The sequence below is a fragment of the Marmota monax genome, unplaced genomic scaffold (genome assembly GCF_021218885.2).
Source record: "Marmota monax isolate L192 unplaced genomic scaffold, Marmota_monax_Labrador192_F-V1.1 WCK01_AAM20220418_F8-fsc00107, whole genome shotgun sequence".
Lineage (NCBI taxonomy): Eukaryota > Metazoa > Chordata > Mammalia > Rodentia > Sciuridae > Marmota > Marmota monax.
In genome coordinates, this window is record NW_026693761.1 from 4,311,097 (window position 1) to 4,329,356 (window position 18,260).

The 18,260-nt window shown below is 37.6% G+C and overlaps 1 protein-coding gene across 7 annotated transcripts in view; it reads left to right on the forward strand.

Moving 5' to 3' along the window:
• Gpr141 (G protein-coupled receptor 141) overlaps positions 1–18,260 on the forward strand; it is a 59,354-nt gene that overhangs the window by 13,324 nt on the left and 27,770 nt on the right. For 3 of the 7 annotated variants that reach the window (XM_046460623.2, XM_046460624.2, XM_058584456.1), the window contains one exon: positions 11,919–12,054. The exons of the other annotated variants lie outside the window; for them this stretch is intronic. The gene's annotated coding sequence lies outside the window, so the exon portion shown is untranslated. The remainder of the gene's footprint in view (positions 1–11,918; positions 12,055–18,260) is intronic. 7 annotated transcript variants of the gene reach the window in all.

Below are 18,260 nucleotides of genomic sequence, written 5' to 3' on the forward strand. Positions count from 1 at the left end.
TTAAGTTTGGTCTCTTGATGTTATCCCATATTTCTTGGATGTTCTGCTCATGGTTTCTTAACAGTCTTGCTGAGCTGTCTATGTTCTTTTCGAGTTGAAATACTTTATCTTCCTTGTCTGATGTTCTGTCTTCTAAGTGTTCTACTCTGCTGGTAGTATTCTCAATTGAGTTTTTAAGTTGGCTTATTGCTTCCTGCATTTCTAGGATTTCTGTTTGTTTGTTTTTTATAACCTCTATTTCCCTGTATAGTTGATCTTTTGCTTCTTGGATTTGTTTATGTAATTCATTGTTGAAGTGATCTTTCATTGTCTGATTTTGCTGTCTGATGTCTTCCTTGAGACTCCAGATCATCTGAAGCATGTATATCCTGAATTCTTTATCTGACATTCCATCTGCTGCAGCTATTACCTCTTCTAACGTTGTGTTGACCTGCAATGCTTGTGGTCCTTTCTTTCCTTGTCTCTTCATACTGTTTGCGTTCCTTTCTACTTGGTGAAACTGTTGTGCTATTGAATTTTCCCCCTATATATTTATATTGGTCTTGTATAGTTGCAAAGTCTCCCTCACAGGCGCGGGCGGCGGCTCTGCCCCTCCTCCAATTGGGGCAATGTGCCTACCACGCCGGCAGGCCGCTGGGCCTGCTCTGCCGGTCGGTAGCAGGTCCGCCGACCTTGCAGGCGCGGGCGGCGGCTCTGTCCCTCTGCGGGCCGCTAGGCTTGTTCTGTCGGTGGTCGCAGTTCTGTCTACTTTGCAGGCGCAGGCAGCGGCACTGCCCCTCTGCAGGCCTCTGGGGCTGTACTGCCAGTGGGTCGCAGGTCCGCCTACCTTGCAGGCGCGGGGGGGGGGGGCGGCTCTACCCTTCCCCAGGCCACTGGGCCTGTTCTGTCTCTCGGTTGCAGGTCTGGCCTGTTCTGATGGTGGTCACAGTTCCACCTACCTGGCAGGCGCGGGGGGTGGGGGGCGGCTCTGCCCCTCAGCAGGCCGCTGGGCCTGCTCTGTGCGTGGTCACAGTTCCCTCTACCTTGCCGGTGCAGGGGGAGGGGGCGGCTCTGCCTCTCTGCAGGCCGCTGCTCCTCTTCTGCCAGTGGGTCGCAGGCCCGCCTACCTTGCAGGAGTGATTGGAAGCTCTGTCCCGCCGCGGGCCACTGGGCCTTTTCTGTCGGTGGTCACAGTTTTCCTACCTGGCAGGCGCGGGGGGTGGGGGGCGGCTCTGCCCCTCAGCAGGCCGCTGGGCCTGCTCTGTGCGTGGTCACAGTTCCCTCTACTTTGCCGGCACAGGGGGAGGGGGCGGCTCAGCCTCTCAGCAGGCCGCTGCTCCTCTTCTGCCGGTGGGTCGCAGGCCCGCCTACCTTGCAGGAGTGATTCTTTTCATTATTCCTTAAAGGACAAATCTTGTTAGTGAAACCGAGGCTCTAAGAGGTTGAGCAACTTGCTCTCAGTTTTTCAGATATTGTGAGTTAAGCCCCACATCCTTTCCACTACTCTCTAGACCTCAATTTTAATAAATGACAGAATCTGTGGATGGTCTAAGGGATCCTTGGATCGCCTTCTGAACCATCAAAGTGAGATTACGTGCTCAGAATAAATTTAGTGCAGAGTATATTTTGTTACATCTTAACTTTTTGAAAAATTAGGACAAGAGGGTAATAGTTGAGGTTGAAATTCAATACTGGAGCTCTTGAGGCTCATGGTCTGCAGGGCCTCAGCAGGACCACTCCCTTTTTACAGATACCACTTTCACCAAGCAAAACATAATGTCCCAACTGAATGCAAAGAGCACCTGCCATCACCAGGACAGATTGTCTCCCCTTCTGCCCTCAAGTGATGTATGTCCTGGGAAAAGTTCACTCAAACTCTCTGACACATGCTCTGCTACTTCTCTTAGTCAAAAGGAATTTTCAGTTAGAATCTCCCCATTCTTCAGATGTGGAGAACCAGTACAGGTGTATATTTTTAGGATTTAGAGTTGAATATTTCCTAATGATATTTTTCATGCAAATTAAACAAAATGATGCAGAAATTAAAAACATTAAATTAAATGCAAATTAAACAAATTCAATGCAGAACTTACTCCAACAATCTTACATTATCTACCTAAGATGGGATTTGAAGCTAGATCTTCAAATCTTTGATATTGACATTAAGGTAAAATACTCTGTTATAGGAAATCCAGCTCATCTTTTTCTCCTATCATTAAGCTTAGTTTAAGCCTCACTTGCTCCAGCAAATCTCTGATTAACCTCAGCCTGGATTGCTTTACACTTCCAGTCCAGACAGAATTTGTGTCCTTGGTTTATGCTGCAAAGCAAATAGAGACCTGATGGTACATGGAACTGTCATTGTGGTGGGACAATGTTATAGTGAATATACTCCTGGAGTCCCGTTTGCAAACTTAAGAGCAGTAAAGCTTGTTATTCACTGTAGTTTAAAAAGGATAAACAAGTCTTCTAATGCTGCAAATGGAATATGGAAGAAGGAATGTATGAATATTTTGCTATGTCTCTTTCCTTCTCTAAAACCTTAATTTATGACATATTAGTAATATTAAATAATAGTAATAATAAATATAAATAAACAATCATAGGAAAATGGTTGTGTATACATAAATTTTGTACATAAATGCATATACATGTACATGTGTGTATATATTTCTACTTGAGTGCTTTGTTGAGAGAGGCGTGGAGGAGGGACTTGCTTCTTGACCCAAGCGGAGATCTTTCAGAAGCATCATTATATCTCAGCTCAGCTCTGTCCTCTCTCTATTTCACCCCCTGCTCAGTGCCAGATTTAAAAATAAGACAAAAGGACTTCCAGTGAAATTTGAACTTCAGATAAATGTTAAATAATGTTTAAAATGAGTATGTTTCAAACATTGCATGGGATACTTGCAGAATAATAATTATTTGTTGCTTGTCTATATTTTAAATTTAAACGGAGTATCCTGAATTCTATACAGAGATCTTTAAGGCTCTGAGTTTTTGTGTGGCAAATTTTCTGGCTTGACAAAATTGCACTCAATTTCCTGCTCGGGCACATAGGAAGCTTTCGACAACCGCACAGCCTGGAGGTAGTAATTCATAGCCTAGTGTCATCAGAGTATTAAAAGGAGAGAATGTAAATAAATCCCATAGATTAGGGCCAGGAATAGGCAGATGCTAAGTAAACATTGGTCAAAAAATTTTTCCCCCTGCAATTTATTTCACTTATTGACCTTTTTAGGAAGAACTGTTTTCTGTTTCCCTGACAACAGACCATACCTATTTCTATATCTGCGGTTGTCACATGTAGTTTAAGGCCTATTCTATAATAATGACAATGTAGACACATCAGCTACTTTACTTATTTATTTCATTAGTACTTGCCAGGCATAGTTTTATATATATACACATATATATGTGTGTGTATATATATATATATAATACATATATATTAAGCTTTCTAAGTCTTTTTATTTAAGATGCTTCTAAAGCATGGATTTCTAATTGAGATTTAGACATAAAAGTCTGATCATCTTTTTAAGAAAAACTATAGAAGTTTGTCTACAAATTACGTATTAATAAAATATGCTTTTATTTGTAACTTTTAACTTTTGGCTATTTTATACATTTTTGTCGGTTTCATTTTCTTTCCCTTCCTTCCTTCCTCCTCTCTCTTTCCTTCTTTCGTCTTTCTATCCTTCATTTTCTTTGCTTTTGAATTAATCTAATTTTTTCATTTTCTTTTGTATTTGTGTATTTTAATGTTTATATGATACATATTTTATTTTTATCCTTTTAGTGCTACCAAATAAATATGAAATTTATATAAATTTATTTAAAGGAAACTGGAGTTAAACAATGTCTTAGTTTCTTTCCCAGTAATATACAGAACTTAGAATCTATAACACTATGGCCCAATATTTTAGTATTGTATTTTAATCCTATGAGGAAGATGTTATTATTGTTAATTTTAAATAAAATAAATTTAGATTAATCCATATATTTGTAGTTTCTTTAACTTATTTTCTTTATAACTTAAATTTTCCTTTGTGCCCAGCGACTCAGAAGGCTGAGAGACTAGAGGATCCTTGAGTTCAAAGCCAGCCTCAGCAAAGGCGCGTCACTGAGTAACTCAGTGAGACCCTGTCTCTCAATAAAATACAAAATAGGGCTGGGGATGTGGCTCAGTGGTCAAGTGCCCCTGAGTTCAATCCCTGGTACCCTCCCCGCCAAAAGATCTTTTTTCTTTGTGTATAACTTCCCTTCTTTCTTCATATGTCATCTACATCTTCCTCTAATAAGGGCAGACTGGTTTTATTATCCTTCCATTTTCCTTGCTTTAAAGATACCATTCCACTGCCTCCTGGCCTGCATGCTGCTTTTAAGAAGGCAAATGATCTCTCTGCAAATGATTTCTTTTTAGTGATCTGTCTTTGTAATGGGCAGCCTTTATTATTAGCATCTCTTCTTCTTTAGGAGTCTACAGCTTTGCTATGCTGAATCCGGGTATGATTTCTTTTTATTCATTCCACTTATGCATTTTTGACCTTACTGAATCTGATGACTGATGCGTTTCATCAATCCTGGAAAATTCTCAGCCATCATTTCTCAAAAATATTTTTTTCTTTATTTTGCTCTAAGATTTATTTGGGGACAAATTTAACCTCTATGCAACTCCCCTTTTGTGATTTCCATTTTCTCTACAGGAACATAGCACACTTGTTAAAAGGCAAAACTAGAGAGAGCCAACTCTCTGGGTTGAAATTACAGCTTCATCTCTTAGTAGGTGTATGAATTTGGGCAAGTCACTTAACCTTCCTGGGCCTCAGGGTCCCCTCCCTTCTAAATGGGGACGGAACAGCATCTACTTTGCAGCAGTATTGTAAGGGTTGCAAGAGAAAATGTAGCATGTGTCAAGTGCTAAGGAGCTGGTACGGTGTGCTTACCCCTACTTTTTTTCTGTGTTGTGTCCTGAGCAATTTTTTTCATCTCTGTTGTACATTTTGCTGATTTTCTCCCAAAACCCCAGAGCCTTCATGCTATTGATACAGGAAAAAAATAATGACTTCACTTCACTTTCCTCCTCAAATTGTCATTGTGTCACCTTTTATTTTTGGAGGCATCAAGAGTAAACCCTGTGGCTAGGAATTCTAGGGGATGCATAGAAGGGTAGAAATGGTTCAAATCTTTCTATAGATGGAGGACCACCTGCTTTGGGATGGGTGAAATTCCAGGAAATTGCTTGTCCTGACCTTTCCTTAATGTGTTAGGAACTATTTACATAACATTACATAACTCTATTGTACAGTTCACTAATTTTTGTTTTATTTGTCTAGTATGTCCTTTGAAATTCTAGTTCTATTTGTATATTTTTCATTTTCGAAAGCACAAATTTCCAAAAGTATTTTTTTTTATTTTTTTTAAATGCCTGATCACTTAAAAATAATTTACTTTAAATGAAAGTGTGTGTATGTGTGTGTGTGTGTGTGTACGCACACACGCTTCTACCAGGTACCTTCTGCCAGATACCCAGAAATCCTGAGCCATGTCAAACTGAATTTTCAACATGAAATTTTGGGGTCCCACTCATTGTGTAGTTTCCTCTCTCCAAATGATGATGGTGTTGGCTGGTATTGTTTGGGTCGAATTCATTTCCCTTCCACCCAAACCTAAAGTTGGAACAAGGAAGTAAGTATACTTTGTCTTACTCTGGGGTGGGATTTTCTCCAAGAATTTTTCTTTCTTTAGGTCATGTGTTTGTGTGGTTGAGTGCAATCTGAAATACACCTTGTGTGGAACTCTGACTCTCTTTGCTATGTACTGTGTACACACTGGACTAATAACATGAGAGCTCAAGGTTCTCAGGATCTCTGAGTAATTAGAGTATCACTGCCTTCAGTCTTCACTTACTAGCTTGCCCTTCTAGATTTATGCTTTATAAAATTATTTTTTCTTCATTAAGACTTTTTAAGACCTATTTTTAACACATCCATCAAATTTTAAAAAATGCTCTTTATAGACTAGAAATATAGCTCAGTGGCCTAGCATGTTCAAGGTCCTGGGTTCAATCTCAAGTAGCTCAAAAGTTTAAAATGATATGTGGCACTTCAAGTTACTTTCTACTGTGAACTAAGATCTACTCTTACTATCCTGCACTACAAATTCCACAGCTGAATTTTTATTTTGTTCTCGGTGACAAGCCCAATACTTGGTAGGAATAGTTGCTTTGATGATATTTGCTAAATAAATGAATATGTATAGTTGAACATAATTTTAGTATTATTTAGATACTACTTTAAAAGATTGAGGAATGGGACATTCTGTCAAAGCTCTGAACAGAACATCTCAATCTACAACTTTACGAATGTTTATTGATTTAAGATAGACAGCCCACAAATTTGGGACAGAATAAATCCTCCAAATTCGTCTGAATTTGTGGTTTGCTCTTTCAAAGGATATTTTCCATAGAAAAGGGAACAGTTGGTTATCCAAACCTGCAGATTCTACATCCTTTGATTAAATTGGAGGCAGGTTGAAAACTGCAGGGAAAACTATAAGGGAAAAAACTTTGTACTGAACAGGTATAGACTTTTTCTTGTCGTTGTTTTATAATATAATATAAAACTATTTACATAACATTTACATTGTTTTAGGTATTACATGTTATCAAAAAAATGATTGTATATGGGAATACATGCATAGGTTATATGCAAATACTGTTGAATTTTATATAAGAGATCAATAGTCATAGATTTTGATATCCCCAGGAGGTCCTGGATCCAATTCTCTGTGGGTAACAATGGAGGACCATATTCTGCATGTTGTTATGATCACCAAACTTGTATCATTGATAAATTAAATTGCAGCATAAATACATCTAGTAAATATACTATATCCATTTATAATATTATTTATATGACCTCAGTAGAGAGGAAATTCTTGGAAGAATAATATAGCAAGTGGATTCAGGTTTGTGTTAGTCTTCTTAAGGAAGGTATATCCCTAAATCTAGGGTTCTTACATTAGAAATTGTTTTTCCTGACCTTTCCTTAATGTGTTAGGAAGACATATTGAGGGAAAGAAATAAAGAGAACTCTCTGACTTCATAAACCTGATTTATGAGATAAGGATTCTACAGAAAATAGATCAAAGTCTGGGACTGAAAATTAGAATTTGAGATTGAGAAGATAGTTTACATACATGAATGTCCATGGAAAGTAATTGGAGAGCTTTTAAAAACTCATTGTTATACAAAATTACATATAAGAGGAAGTGAGGGGAAAGGGAAAATAAAAAAAAAACGAGAGAGAAATGAATTACAGTAGATGGGGTAGAGAGAGAAGATGGGAGGGGAGTGGAGGGGAGGGAAGATAGTAGAGGATAGGAAAGGTAGCAGAATACAACAGACACTAGTATGGCAGTATGTAAAAATGCGGATGTGTAACTGATGTGATTCTGCAATATGTATACGGGGTAAAAATGGGAGTTCATAACCCACTTAAATCAAATATATTAAATATGATATGTCAAGAGCTTTGTAATGTTTTGAACAACTAATAAAAAAAGAAAAAGAAAAATGTGAACTCATAAAAAAATAAAAACTATGGGTGGTTGGCTGGAGTTGTGGCTCAGTGGCAGAGCACTTGTCTTGTACATATGAGGCAGTGGGTTCGATCCTTAGCACCATATAAAAATAAATAAACAAAATAAAGATATTGTGTCCAGGTATGACTAAAAAAAAAAAAGCTATCTATGGTTAGGCCACACTCTCAGATGTGAGAACCCTATATAAGAATTAAAAAATTTCCCATGCAATTCTACAGTGCAACCAGCATTAATGTATCAGCTGGGGAGAAAACAAAATTCAATCCAGGTATTTCACACAGGAAGGACTCTAACATTGGGATTCATAGGCTGCAGTAGTATTGGGAGGGTCAAGAGAGGGGAGATTAGGAAAAGCTATCCCTCTTGTTTGGAAGTACAGGAATCTGGGAAACCACCACTGAAGATTATAGTTTCTTAGCTTCAACTAGGTGGTTTGGAGGAGATCTGAAACCCACCAGCAGAACTGCAGGTCTCCTTTCTCCCAAACCCCAGAGCCTTCATGCTATTGATACAGGAAAAAATAATGACTTCACTTCACTTTCCTCCTCAAATTGTCATGTGTCACCTTTTATTATTGGAAGCATCAAGAGTAAACCCTGTGGCTAGGAATTCTAGGGGATGCATAGAAAGGGAGAAATGGTGCAAATCTTTCTATAGATGGAGGACCACCTGCTTTGGGTTGGGTGAAATTCCAACATTCAGAGCATTATGGACTTGGGACTATTGTAACCTCAGAAAATTGAAATGTTTGTAAAAGCATTTATCCAGATTCAAGAAGACTTCAGGTTAAACTCTCAGTGGAGAAAATGTTGTTCAGTTTTCCAGATTTCTGTAAGTACCAAGAAGAAGTAGGAATATCTTTTTTTTTTTAACCTCCTGTAGCTCCTTTATGTTTTATGTCAGTGAACTTTATTTAAAGTTCACAGATCAATGGCAAAAGAATCTGTGCGAAGATTCTAGTCAAAAGAATTAAAGGCTACACTTGGCAGAGTCTCAGTTGACTCTGTTATCCAAAGGGAAAAGTTTTATATTGGGCATCATGAAAATTTAACTGTGAAAATAGGAAAATATGTTATATTTTATATCTGGTTATACCAAAGTTCATGTTCTTTGTTCTCCACACCATTGTGTCTCTATAAGCAATTGACAGCATGAATTTGGTGGATTCTTTTTTTCCTTTTCATATAAAGACCATAGACCCTTGCAAAGAGGCAGGGCATATGTGAAGGGAAGTAAGAGATACCCCTCTGTGTAGGGGTGGCTCTCTACCTGCGCCCAACTGAGAGCAACCATTCACCCACCGGGTATGTTCTCCACTTCTCTTTCACTTCCACTCCCTCTCCTATTCCCTTCTTATGCTTCCTTCTACCTCCTTCCTGTTAAAGGGTCTGGTGGTTGAGCCAGGCAGAGCTGTGGTCAGACCCGTGTGAGATTTCTCAGAGGCAACACAACCTCAGGCACTGTGCCTGTGGGGAAAATATCACCTGACAGGCATCATCCAGCTGCACTCTGTACCTTCCAGAACGTCTCACAATAATATCTAGTGTTTAAAATTAAAATAATGTTTAAATTTAGTACTTAGTACCTTGAGTCTCACATACTTACTACCTTACAGAGGAGATACTCATCATCCCTGTTCTTTACATGAGGAAAGCATGAGATAGAGAGATCAAATACCTTGCTCAATTTCAGCCAGTTGATACCCAAATGATAAACATTCCACTATATTCTGAGATTTTCTAATTACCACATTTGTGTGTGTATGTGTGTGATGTTGATGGAACCCAGGGCATTGTGCATGCTAGGCAAGTGCTTCACCACTGAGCTATATCTCCAGTCCCCTAATTATAACATTTTTATGTTTCTAGTTTTGGCATTATAATTTATGAAGGTCATTGGAAAACTCAAGTGTCCAAATAGCCTGGTTATATAATGGAAGCACTAGAAATCACATTATCTTTATCACTCTCATAAAAATCCATTGAGTGTGATGTCTTTGCAAAGTTCTATTTTGTTTCATATAGATTATCCATATGTATATAAGATAGTACAACAACTATGAAATAGGTAATCCTATAATTACTTCAATTTAAAGATAAGGAAAATGTTAACTATGAAAATATTAAGTAACTTGCTCAAGATGATCCGTCTATTAAATGATAAAAGCAGGTTCCAGAGCCAAAGCCTATAGTAATAAACTATGCTGGAAACCTTAGTTACTTGCTTGAATAAGACAAGTTATCAGGGTCCAGAGGAAGACAGTGGCTGAGAGCAAAGAAAGAAGATTGGAGTGTTCAGTTGATGAGCAAAATATTAGATGTAAAGAAACAACATTCACGTTGTAATGCTCCTAAAAACAGGATTATAACAATAGTAGGGCTGGATATACAGGAATAAATATCTATATGATGTGATACAAACCTTTACAGCCTTATTTTTGTTTAACAAGACCACAGGTAGCCTCTCAAAACATACTGTGAATACTTTGGCCCTGAATGTTTCTAGACATTAAAGAAATTTCCCAAATTGAAGAGAACATTGGAGTGTATATGACCTCTAAGCTAATAAGTGATCTCCAAGATGCTTTGGATGCACAAGTTAGCTCTTTTGAACTATCACAGTAGCTGAAGAGATTTAAAGATATCATTTTTAAGTGCTCATGTTGAAGCATAATGAAGATAAATGGTTGGATCCAGGTAAAGAATTAATTTAGTCATTGAGCTGAGCTCCTGAATTTAGTCTCCGCATTTCTTTCAAACCATCTCCTAAAAAATGTCTTAGAGACAAAGCTGGCTGAGAGCAGTCTACATCCTAATTAAGTAGAGAGTTGTTGTTCTTGAATTTATTTTTGTACTTGGAAGACACATTTCTTCCTCTGCAGCTTAACGGAAGTACTGGTGAGGTGGCAGCAAAGCAAGATAACCATTTTCAAGGAGTAGCAAACGCTAAAGCTGACCTTGTAAGATCTGGAAAAGTGAGCAATTGTGTCATGCTTGAAAGCTGTAATAGTGCACTGTGTATGCAGAAAAGCCTGGATTCCTCCTCAGAGAAGGCCTATTGCTTCAGAGAACTAGTGAGGGAGAGCATGGAGGGGCTGAAAGGTACTGACCCCATACAGCTCAGGTCCTTTCCTTGCATAACCCTTAGCTTCAGTATGCAGGAGCTCTCCAGAATGGTGGGGCAGTTAGAAGATGTCAAAGTGCAAAGTTTCAAAGAACACATTTGACTAAGTCTTAATAATGGCTCCTGGGCTGAGGCTGTGTCTCTGCCGTGTGGTGCTTGCCTAGCACCTGCGGGGCCCTGGGTTCGATCCTCGGCACCACATAAAAATGCATGGATAAAATAGGGGTATTGTGTCCATCTACAACTAAAAAATAAATATTTTAAAAAAACATTTCACAGAGTACAATGCATGTTTAGGATGGCATCTCATCTAAGCCTTCTCAACATTTGATACACAAGGGAAACTCTGACTTTAAAGGTTTACAATGGTTCTTTCATAGATAGTATCTTTTTATGTATCTTCTAAATGACCCTGAGATGGAGATGTTATTAAACCACATTTTTAACTGAGCTCAGAAAAACTATATATAGATTTACATGCTAAAGCGTCTATGCCAAGTGAATCTAGGACTGTTGTTTTGTTTTTGTCATCAAAGTTATTATAATCAATTGAGAGATACAGGGCAATTTTGTATAATAGAGAAATATTGAGAGAACAAATAGTTTAGAAATATTTTAATGATTATATTATGAAAATAGTATTCTGGTTATTGCAGGAAATGTGGAACACATTGAAAAAAAGCCTACATAAAGAAATAAAAAGCATTTATTATTCAACCAAAGAAACCATACTTAAATTTGTGGTACAGTTACTTTCAATAAATGCATACATTCAGATTATATAGTTGAGATCATAATGTATACAATGTTATCTTCCTTGTTTTTCATGGGAATTTTCTATTTTATTTAATCTACTTGGTAAGTATCATTTTAATAAAAGACTAGAACATATGAATATAGTATAATATACTAAACTTATTATGGGCAAATCTCCTTGCATGAAGTGTACACATTTTGTATATATGGCTGGTATTATTCTTTGTAATTTCTGGAAGAGGGAATGCCTATAGCAAAGAGCACAATTACTATTAATGAACTTTCCACACATTGCCAAATTGATTTCTAGCAAAGTGGTACCATTTCATCTTTGCAAACATTGAAGATTGTCACAATAGTTTAATTCACTGATTTGATAGATGAAGATCTTATTACTTGTTTTAATGTTTGTTTATTTGAAAAATAAACAAACATTAAAAAAAATTATTTGACAGCCTGGTCACTGTACCTTGTCAAGACAACTCATTGAAGACTTGAATGAAAGAAGTATCTGTCACAGGAAGTCTGCGATACGAATTTCCCTCCAAGGGCAGAGACCCAACAATCACAAGTAACTCCCAATGGGCCAAGGTAAGTACTTCAAAGTGAGGGAGATTTGGCTATTGAATACAGGGCAGGGAGCATGGCAGGGGCCAAAGCGTGCCTGCCCTTTGTCAGCTTGTGTCTCTTTCTTCCACTTTGAGTATTTTTTATTGAGTTAAGCAGTTTCAAATGCCTTCTGTGTGCCCTGCATGCCTGCATCAAGCATTCTTCCAGCATTTATTTCACAGCATGGATTCTCTGTTCCAGAAGCCTTGTCTGCACAGAGCAAAACAAGAATGGGTTCCCAGTAGAGAAACTGCGGATACTTGGTGACCCTGAGGAAGTGCCACAGCCAGTGTGTCTTTGGAGGCACTGACTTCAGTCATGTGTCACTTTTCACAATAGAAAAATCAAAGTGTCATTAACTTTCATCATTATTTGCTTTTTTTCTTTTAAATTTGACAGTTTTCTGCCCTTATTCTTATGTTTTCAGATTAGTAATTTTAAAATGTTATTATGGAAAATTTTAAATACGCAGTAGAGAGTAGTGAACTCCTTATACCCATTACTCAGCTACACTCAGCTACACACATTCCACTCAAGGGTGCTCTGGTTTGATTTATTCTAGCTCATCTCCAACCCCCACAAATACATCATTTCATCCATATATATCTCTAAAAGATGACTTTAAAAAATTGTAATATTATGTTGCCCCAAATAATTCTTTAAAATCTTCCAATAATTAGATACTCCTTAAATTTTCCCGATTATCTCAGTTTTTCCCCATTTTTCTTGAGTAGAAGTCAACATAAAATTTACACCTTACAAAGTTGTTGATTTGTCAAGGACACGTATTTTTAAAAATTTTTATTAGGTATTGATGGACTCTTATTTATTTATTTGTTTATATATGGTGCTGAGAATTGAACCCAGTGCCTCACACATACTATGCAAGCACTCTACCACTGAGCCACAACCCCAGCTCCAAGGACATACATATATTTTAAAAGTATAGTCTCAACTCTCCTTCTTTCTGGCAGGCATACTGGGTACTTTCAGTGGGAAATGATTTTTAATAAATGCTTATAGTGTGAATGCCAAGGGTGCTTATTGTCACTGTGATGGTTATTATTTCTGGATAGAACTCACAAGTATTAGAAGGATATTTTTCTTTTGCTTGTACAGTTTTAATTGCTATTTATTTATTATTTATATAAGTCTTTTATTCCTCCCGCTGGGCATTAGGACTCTGTACTTGCTTAGTCCAATAGTCGGTGTGATTGTTATAACTAAGGGCATTTCAGGTCCTTTAAAGTGTGAGAGGGGGAATGTATCACTGTATGATATGAGTCTCAAAATATTCCTTTACATTCTGCAACATCAATGAATTAACAAGAAAAAAAAGAAGGGAAGAAGAGACTGATATTATTTGGAATAACACTGAGGAATAATGGAGCTACAAGAATCTATTGAAATCATCCAAGTCGGCTTCTTACTTTTTAGGCAGATGCATCATGGCCAGAGAGATGACTGGTTCAAAGTGACCTACATCACTGATTCTTAAATTTTAACATGGCCAGGATGTACCTGCACCATATATTTAATAATACCAGACTGTTGCGCCTTGCCCCAGAGCTCCTGATCAGCAGGTCTGGATGAGACTCTAGTGATGTTGATGCTGCCAGCACATTGACTGAGTGCCACTGGTCTACATGTTGTCTTATGAACAGCCACAGTAAGTTTTCTCCTGAGCTGAAGTCTTGTTCAAGTACAGATGAACTCACTTTATGCTACCTGGGAGAGGATGCTGGAATAATCAAGGGAATCAGGAACAGATAAACAGTGGGTTGACCCAGTGCGTACCTTTCTGGAGTGACTTTTTAGGGAGAAGATCTGCCTGCTGTTCTGAGTCTAAATATACTTGGGATCTTCAATTTTCCATCCCATATTCATTCCTTTGGGTCAACTCCTCTTAAAAATCAAGCCCTTTAGAAAAATTCTACCTCTCCTGGCCAATTTAAGTCATTGATCTCAACGTCTGCCTGTTTCAAACTTCACCTGGGAGCTTCCTGCAAGTCTCCTAGCTGCAGGCAATTTTTTCTCTGAAATCCCACAGCCTCTGCCTGTCTCCTGGTTTTTGCCAGAAATACTTCTTACAGGATTTATTTAAATGTTATTGAATAGGAAGTGATCTAGCAAACTAGGTGTCTCAGAGATGCAAATTTTTAACTGCAGACAAAATATTACACTGAATTTTCTGAACAACAGCCCAAGGGTTTCATTAAATGCAGACAGAATTGCTGGAGGTTTAAGAACTCAGTCTTCAATTCCAGAATCCCCAACTAAAAACCACTTTAGGACTTTGAAGTTTCTAAATATTTTGTAACTTTTTCCAGAAATCTATCTTTCATATTTCTTGTCTATTAGTTAATTAGTGGTAAAATCTCAAAACCAATGGGCAGGTCTTAGGAAGACAGACTCTGCCCTAGAGAGAAGCACCAAGACAAAGAGTGGGCAAGACACTGACTGGCCTTGGGACACAAGTGAGCTTGCAGTGACTGGGGTCCTGCCTGTGACCCTCTTGGAAACAAAGGTTTATCTCCTACCTTTCCCCTGGGTTTGCCCTAATAGGTGATGTATGCTGCTGTAGAGAGAAGAACCAGAGGATTGAGAGTGGTTAAGGGACTCAAGACGTGTATGCATGGGGAACACATGGGACAGATAATCCAGATGATGGAAGGAGCAAAGACAAGAAGGATAGCAAGAGGATTTCTTTTGCCTACTTAATATTGCTTTTGTTTGAATCACAGAAGTTAGAATGGCATTCAGCATACACCCCATCTCTCTCTCTTTCTCTAGATATATATCAGTGTGTCAGGTCATGCATCAGAGGCCTTTTTTTTTTCTTTCAAAAGCAAACCTGATATCTGAAAGATGACAAAGAGTGAATGCCCTTCTGGGAATTATTCATGAGCAGATGGGGACAATAATTTAAAAATCAAGATGCCTCTTAAGAACATTGTGTTCAGTTAGCTACTGCCACCAAAATGCTGTGTAATAAGTTATCCCAAGACACAATAGCATGAAAGAGCAATTATTTATCTTCATAGACCTGTGCCTTGGCTAAGGGTCAGTCATTTGGTCTGGCTCAGCTGGGTGGCTCTGCAGATTTCAGCCTGCTCCCATGTCTGGTATCAGTGGACTGAGGCTGGGCTCTTCTGAATGATGGAACCTCACTCCCTGAATCTTTTGTCTTCTCCTGGGACCATGGCTAGTCCAGCATGCTTTTCTCATGGTAATGAGGGAGACACAGGGGTATGTGCACAAACACTAACCCTTAAGGCCCATAACTTCCACCTTTGTCTATTGGCCAGAGCAAGTCACCTGGCAAACACAAAGCCAAGGGCCAGAAGCACATGCTGTTTCTGAAGTAGGAGGAACTGCTAAGTCTCCTGTGGTGGTAGTGGTCAAGTTATGCAATCAGGGATGGATAAAGAATTGGGCAAATCAGGCCCCTGAGCACAAACGTACACAGGTTTTATCAATTAAGTTCAACTTTGTTCCATTTAAGGAAATGCAGATACAATATCATTATATTCTAAGATAATTAATAATGCTTTGATATGAGTAAACTGTTAAAAAAAGAGAAGTAACTTTTAGCCCATCTGTCTATATCTGTTTGGTCTTTGTTCAAATTTCTTTTCTTCTTTTGCTGTTTAGATCGTTCTAATTACTTTTTCTGTGTTCCACATGCTTCCAATGCTGTACTTGCTTGCCTAGAGTGTTATTAGTCAATTAAAATTCTCAGACACTGTATTTGTCATTGCTTCATCACATTAAATATACACTGTCTTCAGAGTTGCTGCTAAAGAGCCTTCAATTCACTCTGTAAAATACCTGTCAATCACATATTTGTATAACTGACACCTTATTTCTCTCTCTCCTTGACTATTCTGTGTAATTTGTTAGTGTTTATTATGGAATTTCCTAATGCAAGTTTCTAAACTGGATCCCTTGCATCTCTTTATTGTCTCCTTTAATGATCACAACAATCCTGCAATATTGATAATGAATTTTCCTTTGCACAAACTATACTTAGGGAGATTAAATGAATTGCTAAGACCAAAGAGGTAATAGCATTGAAATTCAAACACAGATTTTTCAGCTGCAAAGTCAATGGCTTTTCTACTATTTTTCCATGTTTCTTGCTTCATCTTCCCCCACCTCCCATACACATTTCGTTTTCTAGATAGTCCGCTGAGACAGAGTGCTGGACAGATTTTTATGCCAGATATTTTGGTAGCAGATCCTTTGTACTCTCTTAAGAGCCTATGGGTTTGGCAAGGCACACATTATTATTATTCTCTCCGAAGCTGAGTGTACTAATATTTTGAAATGAAGAGATTTACACAGCCATTAAGTGGTGAGGCTGGGATGCAGGCTCAGTATATTTTTCTACTTTATCATTTAAATTACTGTATTTAATCATGGCAATTGAAAGTATGAGAGTCCACAATTTTGTTAATGGATTTAGTCAGTTGGTTTGGACATTAAAGGACTACATTTTCTTTATAAGATTCTATAAGAACTTGAGAATAATGAAAAAGTGGCTGTTCCTTATATTTCAACAACCTAAAGATATATTAGTAAAGGAGAATTACTATGCAGTCACATAGTCCACTATGTTCTATAGCATTAGATTTATTATAGGAATTTTTAGTACATTAGCAGTCTTGGTAAATTGTTGCTGATTGCATAACTTTGTGAACAACTTAAGTTATAAGAACAGTCTAGATAACTTAAATTTATCTAAGTAAACTTCAATAAAGAAAATTGCAGCTTCTTCCCTTATATTATCTTCATTTTCCAATGTACACTTTGCATTGTAAAGATATAGCCCAAGAAACCACAAATTTCTTTTGTGCTGTTTTGATCTTCTACTAGTGTAGAAAGCAGTGTTACACCATGCTTTGCTACTGTGATGTGTAGAAACAGGATGTAAGCTGTTAGATTTTTTGCAACACCTTCCCATTAATCTGTGTCTCAAGCATTAGGAGTTTCAAAGAACCCAGTAAGTCCTCATTTGAATTAGTGTTATCCTCATGAAATTTAGAAGATGTTTATCCTAAATTCTTCAAAACATGTTATTACCAGAACTTTTGGTTATTGATACATTTCTTTCTTTCTTTTTTTTTCTTCTTCTTCTTCCTCCTCCTCCTTCTTTTTCTTTTTTTGACAAAGACCTCTAGATGTGAAGGAAACGACAGGGAAACTATTTCTGTTTATGGAGTGGCTGCTTTACCTATTTTATCTCATTAGTGGTTCCATATTCAAATATTCCTGCGTAGGAACGAAACATGAACTGGTATTAGAATCCCATCCACCTCCATTTAAGTCTTGGCTTTTCTGAGATCACAAGGGTGAGAGAGAGTATGAAGATCTTTCTGGATCACTGAATTGTAGCTAAGGGGTCTTGTTAAATCATAGCATTTCGATTAATTAAAGCTGAACAGACTTTATTTTAACCTTATTTAATCAGAATTTTAAGGGTTCAAAACTTGGTAGATTTTCCTTCTTATTTTCTTCCAGTTCTTAGATACCTACATATCTGCAACCAAGAGATATTAGCATCATGAAGTGAGTATTAGTTTAATACTAAACTAATACTATGTTTAATGTTATGGTCATAACATAACTGACTGCAGCCTTGCTAGGCTTCAAATATACATATCCCACTGTTTTAAGACAAGAGAATGTGTCTTTGTGTAGCATTTCCAGAGAGTTCTGATATCATTCTGATTGGATCACCTTAGGTCATATATCCATTATAAGTCAATAGTTATGATTATGATTAGTGGTGAGGTGGGAGATAAAATATTGTGATCGATTTAGTTTAGTCCAAGTTGAGTACCCATTCATGGGGCTGAGACATGGACTCCTTCAGAACGACAGGGACATATTAAAATGGAAATGGGTTTTGAGGAATTATGTATAAATTATGCATAAATTATGCATAAATGGAGGCTGAGGAGACCAACAAACACAACTGTCTACAATATCATTTATTATTCCATTGAATCAAAGAGATATCTGTCCCGCTAAGAATTGTGGGGGAAATGGAAAGAATAAGACATAGTTCTTACCTTGGGTATCTGTATTTTGTTATGGAGAAGAGCTAAATTAATAGCTGTAGTCAAAACTTGAAATGATATGATATAAAAGAAGTATGACTAACTTTTAAGGCAGGTAGGAGA